We start from the raw sequence: 7486 nt of genomic DNA on the forward strand, positions 1-7486 counted from the left end.
GTCAACTATTTGGGGAACTCTCTAGGGATTAGGGAGGAGGTATCGCATATTGAATATCCACATATTTCACTTAGGTGATTTTTCATACGCACCAATGGCTCTTATACATTGCTACAATGGGAATGAACTAGAATAATGTTTTTCTAATTTGTATTAACCCTAGTAGCAAAAACCAAACTATTAAGAGTCATTATATTTAATAATGCACCTCTTAGTCACTCTTCATCTACAAACCGAAGATGTAAAAAGGTAATAGAAAAGAAATCTTGTCAAGCACTTTCACATAAATTGAAAACCCTTTAGAAAAACTTTAGATTGGTAGGATTTTGTAGCTTAGTTGTTTGTGTGAATAATTGTTTTATTATTTTCTAGCTGGTTTTTCTCTATTTGTCTAAATTAGATTTTTTTTCTTTTTTTCATTTTGTTTGGATTTGTGAGTGTGAAAACTTGATAGCCTTGATCGAGATTGGAGTTTTTTTGAACATGTTCAACCTAGAGTTAATTGGTAGCTACTGAACATTTTGAAACAAGTATATTTTCTTGCTAATATTCTTGCATTACACGACAATTTTGGACTCACAAGCACTTCATGTTAGACTTGTCAAATGCACTACACTCTGGGGTTGTCTCTTGATTTTATCAATTACTTCCATGCCAAGGGTCGGGTTGATGCACATTTTACACCATGATTGAGCACTAGAACCGCATGATACCCACTGCAACTATATGCAATAAATCTTAGATGGACGCGCACTTGAGAGAGTAACTTTCATTGTGCACACATAGTTCTTTACACGCACAAGAGTTCAGATATTCATCACCAAACTAGGAATCACAGGTTCAGTGAAAAAGGTGGTTGGGTAAGCTTGAGGGTCATGAAGGATGCTTGCAGTTGTGTGATGCGTCGTGGAAAAAGGCAGAAGAAAAGAAGTGATGCATATAAGAGTGCATCAAATACTTATTGGTGGTCCACTTTGAACGTGTCTACCATAGGAAGGCTCATGCAAATGTCACATATGCAGATACTACACTAGTCCCAATAAGGTTCTTTCTATCTCACTAAAATAGTGACCCTAACGAAAAGGGTGGCCTTTGAAAGAACATCAAATTAAAGAGATTGGATTGTTTGGATAGACTATGGATGTGAGAGTGACTTCCAATGCAAGGCAAAACAACTCTTCATGAGAGATTATTTTCTATCCGAACAACGTAGTCACAGATTGGTGGTGCTTGATAGTTTAGGGCACTTGATTCACAAAATGGCAATTGTGGCGGATTTCCCCATTAACATCTGTTTTTGATGCCAACATTGCCCATGCTCACCATGGAGGTAACAAAGTTGTGGAAGAAGGCAATCTCATTCCGGGCATACTCCAACACCAAAGCCTTGATCTCCGGGTCTACTTCTTGTGAGAAGAGGGATTGGTCGGAGGAGAATACTCCTCTTCCTTGTGAAACGTCCACATAGTAGCGATTGTCAAACTTGGTGGCAGTTGAGTCGAGGAATGCCCCCGCTGCATGGTCTTTGCTATGCTCGGGGCAGCTCCTGCGAAGCTTGAGGGCAAATGTGTCGTCGATGGTGGGGTCAACCTCATCGACGCTGTTGAAGTGGAAGAGCCTTGTGTTGAATGAAGAGCAATGGGAGAAGCCCAAAGTATGTCCTCCTGCAGTTGTGCAGACGGAATTAGAGTTATGGTGAAATGATTAATGTGCTACTCCATTACTGTCAGCCTCGACAAAGGAAAGAGCGCTAGTCATATAGATTAGGTGAACGATGTGCCATGGTGAGGCCAAAAGTTCGGAAGAGGATGACGAAAGAGTAAACATGATTCTTAATCGTCTAGAGCAGTGCTGTTCAGCAAAACAACCAATACCGATCTACTTACCTGAGAGGGTCACCATGTCCACTTTTGAAAGGTTTCTAAGGGGGAAGCTCTGTATGAGTTGGGACACATTGAACGTTGGAGCCGGCAGACTTCTTGTTGCTGATGCATTTGAAACCTTTCCATCCTTGCGTCCTTTAAGAACAGACCAATGTGGCCCTCCAGACTACAAACATGTATGAACGATATTTTAGGAGGCAGAATATACGAGCTGCCAATATAGCATGCGAGTAATTCGGGGTGGCACAAGCGTTAGATAGAGTCTGGCTGTCAGAATTAGCGGTGTTGAAAGCTATGATCATTGCATTAATCTTCAGCAGAAGAGACGTACTACACGCTATAGCCAACCAACATTTAAGAAAAGGATCAGTTGTTGAGACAGTACCAGCACCACGGCATCCCTTGCAGCAATGGCAAGGATGTCGACACAAGACACCACATTCGGGCACGCTGATTCAATCTCCGCCTTAGCATTGTCGATGACGTAAAAGGCGTGCAAAGAGACGTTTGGAGGGGCATCCTTTTCAGCAGTGTTGTTGGCCGTAGAATCGATTAGTATGGACCCATCACAACCCTGGAGCGATTTATTAAAGACGATCAGACGATAATTGCTGCGCAATAAATGATAAGCGCCTTGCAACTGAAGGTTTATAAGTTGAGTACCTCGCGTCAATTTATCAAATTTCAGGGTTAAGTTCAACTGTACAGTCCAGATAATTTTACGATGTTACGTACCTCGATCGAGCTAGCGATACAACTCAAATCGAGTAGCAGTATACAATCATTACCTCGACGAAGCAATCGTGGAAATGCATTCGCAGAAGCCCGGCAGGGGCCTTGGGGTCGTGCTGGGTTGCTTTCTTGACTGCGTGGCGGACATATTTCTCGACATGGGGGCAGCTGTGCTTGTAGTAATCTGCTCTCAGCAATGGCGGATCAGTTCTACTTATACTCGATCCTGTGGAAGGAGACGACGTGGCTGCATGAACAGGACTGGGTTGATGATCAGCAGCTGCAGCTGTGCTGCTACCGGTAAGGTGGATCATGCCGAATAGAAAGGAGGCAGCGGCCATGAGAAGCACAACGGATGCACATGGCATATTATGCTTAGCAGTGCTATTCATTGACAGAAGGTGATGGTTAGCCATTGATAACACTGATAAGTCGTAGAAGATATTATGAGCACTAGGCAGTCTAATTATGGATGTGCGGTATGTTACATGTACAAGTCTAATATCCACTTCACGTCTATAATATTGCGATCTGGGTCTCTCTTTATATGAGTCGTGGCGCCCCGCTCGGAGCTTGCCTTCATGTCCACTTTATGTATGATTGACGTTGGCTCTCTGGTTTCCGATCGTAACTCGTGTGCTGCCAATTAGTTAACAATACACATGAGACAACGACGGCCAGCCTGCAATATTGAGTGCCCTAGCTAGCCTTAATCCTCAATAGAAATGATCTTGTTGAGGCCTTCTTACGATACTAAATGTGGTTGGGAGACATCCTGCAAAAATACAGTTCATGCCAACCTACAACGTCCTCGATCAGTGCAAATTCAACGCACACCCACGTTTAACTAATTCTAAGCCTCGATCCCCAACACCTTCGAAGCTTCGACCTCCTCTTTTGGAATCATACTTTGGAAAAACAAAAAGCACTATGGTTTGAAATCCACACAAGGATGGGAAAATCACATTAGATAGTGCACAGTGCATACTAAAGAAAAACTAATCATACTAGAGAGATAAATGGTAGCAATACAATGATATAAATACTATCCTTGTGATATAGGATTATCATGGTTGAAAAAGCTCAAGTCTCACAAAGGTAAGAAAATGAGAGTGCCTATGAATTGGCTACATATATAATCAAATCATGTGTATCACTAAATGAGCACGCTATGATGTAGTAAGTGCTAAAGAGAATCATGTTAAGTGGTTAGAAACAGGGCTTCAAGTGTAACCAAATTGGTTTAAATCTGATGAGAATCAATATGATTTTTCAATTGAGAGACACAAAGTAAACAGAGAAAGACAAATGTGTATTATTTGAATAAGACAAAGAGAGTAAATTTTGATCTCATAATCCCAAAGGCTAGCTTTCGAGAGTTATCCATGATATTAAGAGATTAGATATGCTTAGCCTAAACCATTGTGATTTTGGCAATAAAGAGCTCATAGAAAGAAAGCAAGAGAATCTATAGAAGAAGAAGACAATAACAATTAAACTAACTAGAATATAGGGAATATTCAAGATTCCAACCATAATCTGTCTTTATCATATTCGAGCTTTCGCTCAGATTTAGTACAACATATATAATCCCTTTCAAATGATAAATATGAGATGATAGCGTGAAGAAAAATTTGATATCATCCAACTAAAAATATTTTTAGTGTGCTATACTTCAATCCAAGCTCTCATCCTGAAATTGGACTTTAGATATCTATCAAAATACCATGGCATTCCTATCTCTCAAATATCCTCTTTTTAGCTTACAATATTTGTCCTTTAATTACCCATAGTAGTGAGAAAGGAAAATCCCTCGTATGCCCACACAAACCCCTCAATTGGGAGCATAATATATGATAGAATCACCCAAACCATGTTAAAACTCATTGAGCAAGCATCGAATTGTAGTGAATAGCCTAGAACCATTGAACAAAGTAGTCCAAAGTAGTTGAAAGACTCTTATATGAGTCCTCCCATATATGTATCCAACAATGACAATTAGTTTTCTTCTTGTTTACTTCAATGCTTAGTCTGAGTCCAATTTCTTTTGTGTAGAACTTGTGAATGGTTGCAATGTGTTTTAACCGTAACTTTATGGTACAAACTTCAAAAAAGGTCATCGTGATACTCAAAATGAAGCGAATAGACCTATGCAACAAGCTAATATAATAAAAACTATCAAAATCCTCCCAAAATAATCATAAACATTACTTTTCTTTAAATGCGTCGCTTTTGGAAATGTTTTAGCTTGGACAACTTATACCACTCAAGATAAGTCCTTGCATGTATTTAGCCTCACTCCAAAGTTCTTATTAAATAGTTAGAACTTAACATTGGATAATCAAACTCTGCCACATACTCTTTTTGTTTCTAGAACTTTATATTATGCTCCATCACAAAGATGAGTTCTGTTTCTAGAAAATCCCATAGATACTTCTTGCCATGTATCATTGTATAAATGGTCTTTCTTATGATTTTCCTTCATTGAACCTATAACCACATGACATCTATCCCCTAACAACTTGAACATCCTCTTGCATTTGTCTTCTTGCCATGTATCATTATATAAATGGTATTTCTTATCATTTTCCTTCATTGAACCTATAACCACATGACATCTATCCCCTCAAAACTTGCACATCCGCTTGCATGTGTCACAAATCATTACTCTTCCATAGGATCGGGTCTTCAATTTTATCTACAGTATCATCCTCTTTATATTCTTTAATGATTTTCTATATGTTTTTACCATCATGATTCGGTTTTTCATAAATGTCAAATTTTCTTCTCTTAAATAATTTGATTTGTTTTTCATCTATGGGTATCTTTAATGTAGTCCCATCTAACTCAAAAATAGAGTATGTATCATTGTCATAATCATGTAACATAATATACAGACCAAACCATCTCTTGGAGAGTGTCTTGATAGTAATGTGTCAATTATCCAAGTGGTTGTCATATAAAAGTACCTAGTTTCCCTCCTTAATAGCTTTGATTGTTTGCCCCCTCAACTGGACTTGAACCACTTTGGGTCAAGTGTGAAAAGGCCAGAATTAACTAGATAACTTAAGGCTTATAGTTAAGCTTGATTAGGAAGAGGGAACTAATTGAAAAATCAAACGACATGGAGGGTGGGAATGTGTTTTTTTTGGCGCATCCTCCATGCCCTAAAAATGGCAAATTCGAACTTGTGATGATTTCCTTCCTGCTCCTAGGCTTTCGCTACATGAGTTTTATCACTCCTCAACCCTCCAATTCTTGTGACAGATGATGTAGTATTCAAGAAGATCAAATTTCAGTCTTCCTCTCTCCTATTTCTTTCTCGATCGCCATAAATGTGGTTCATATGGGCTGAGAGAATGAGAGGGAATGGGTGTTAGTTTGCAACGGAATGCAAGAGATAGATAAAGAAAACACCAAGGAAGTGTTAGTGACTAGGAAATTGCATCAACAACTTTCCATTTTCGAATTACGAGGCATGCATATGCCATTTTATGTGTAAATGGGCTTCGTTTTGGTTTTATGATGCATATTGTTTTCTATGGTTGAAATTGATTTCTTATTTTTGAAAATAGTTCATTCTATTAGAAATATTAACATGAACAACAAGTCTTAACCATTTATAAACTTTATTCAAAACACGCAAAACATATAAAAGTGAGATTTTATGCTAAATCATTAATTTTATAAGTTCCATCATGGAAAATTGTGTTTCGATGGAGAAAAATGGAAAGTAATAATGAATCTTTGTACTCTTAAGTTTTTTACATTGAAAAAAGCATAAAATTTAGAATTTTAATTAGAAATAGTTGTGAAAATAGAGAGAAAATTAGTTATAATTGAGAAAAACAAGATATCACATGTGGAAAATTATGAAAAATTAGGGCTATGTTTGTGCATGTGAAATGGAGGTAGGGTATGAGGATTTGCCTCAACTTACCTCCATTTATATATTTTAGTGCATTTTTGTTGCTTACATTATGAAGAAATATGCTCTACTACTCTCCTCCTCTCAATAGGTCAATCCACTTCAAGCAAGGGTATAGTCACATTGTTACAAACTCCTATAGCAAATCAGATTCTTGTTATGGTGCAACCTATTGCAATTTCTGCAAGAATGTTAAATTTACCAACTTTAGATTTCCCTCTACCCGTCTTTAATGGGTTAATGTAGGAGGATGTGGAGCTTCTCATCACTGAGTTTTAAAAACTCATGTTTAATTGCTGAATTTAGGACAAGGGACATCTGATGATATTCTTTAACATTAATCTAAAAGGGAGGACTGCAATGTGGTATCGCAACATAAAATCCACTACCATAACCACAATCAATTTATTTTACACAACCTTTCGAAGGGAATTTTTCCTTGAGAGAGGTGAAAAATATTGGCTACATGTGCTGAATGTGACATGTTAACAGCCCAATGAAAATACTCGAGCATATGCTAAGAAGATAAAAGAGGTATTTCGCAAATTGCAAGTCTCTATCTCCATCCCACCTGTTGCTAAACTGCAATATTTCTTGCATGGATTAGACTTCAATATCCAAATACAGTTGAGTAGTGTCTCTGTAGTGGATATAGATAATGCTATAACTTGAGCAAAAGGACTAGAGTCCTTCTTACAAGTGGCCTACACATCGAGGAAAAATTTAAATTCGATTCTTAGTCCTACAAACACTACAACAGAAATGAGGCATAGACACACATGCTAGATGTGCAACGTCAAGCGCGTCTATTGTTGCATCTATATGTGCGTGTAAAAGAGCGTGTAAATAGATGCGAATTTTGCGTCTATATATCCATGTAAATAGATGCCAATATAGACGCGCAATTATTTAACCACTTGAAATTGGACTTAATATAATAAAA

At 37.9% G+C, this 7486-nt stretch overlaps 1 pseudogene across 1 annotated transcript; it reads right to left on the reverse strand.

Annotated features, from left to right (window-relative positions):
* Window positions 1-560: 560 nt before the first annotated feature.
* On the reverse strand, window positions 561-3118 carry LOC148029922 (peroxidase 66-like; annotated as a pseudogene). Its single transcript, XR_015692255.1, has 4 exons — window positions 2672-3118; window positions 2269-2457; window positions 1887-2049; window positions 561-1664 (listed from the first exon to the last, which is right to left on the reverse strand). The product of XR_015692255.1 is annotated as a peroxidase 66-like (transcript).
* Window positions 3119-7486: the final 4368 nt, after the last annotated feature.

Source organism: Lygodium microphyllum, chromosome 10, assembly GCF_053477565.2.
Source record: "Lygodium microphyllum isolate KBCC chromosome 10, Lygodium_microphyllum_v1.1.10, whole genome shotgun sequence".
Lineage (NCBI taxonomy): Eukaryota > Viridiplantae > Streptophyta > Polypodiopsida > Schizaeales > Lygodiaceae > Lygodium > Lygodium microphyllum.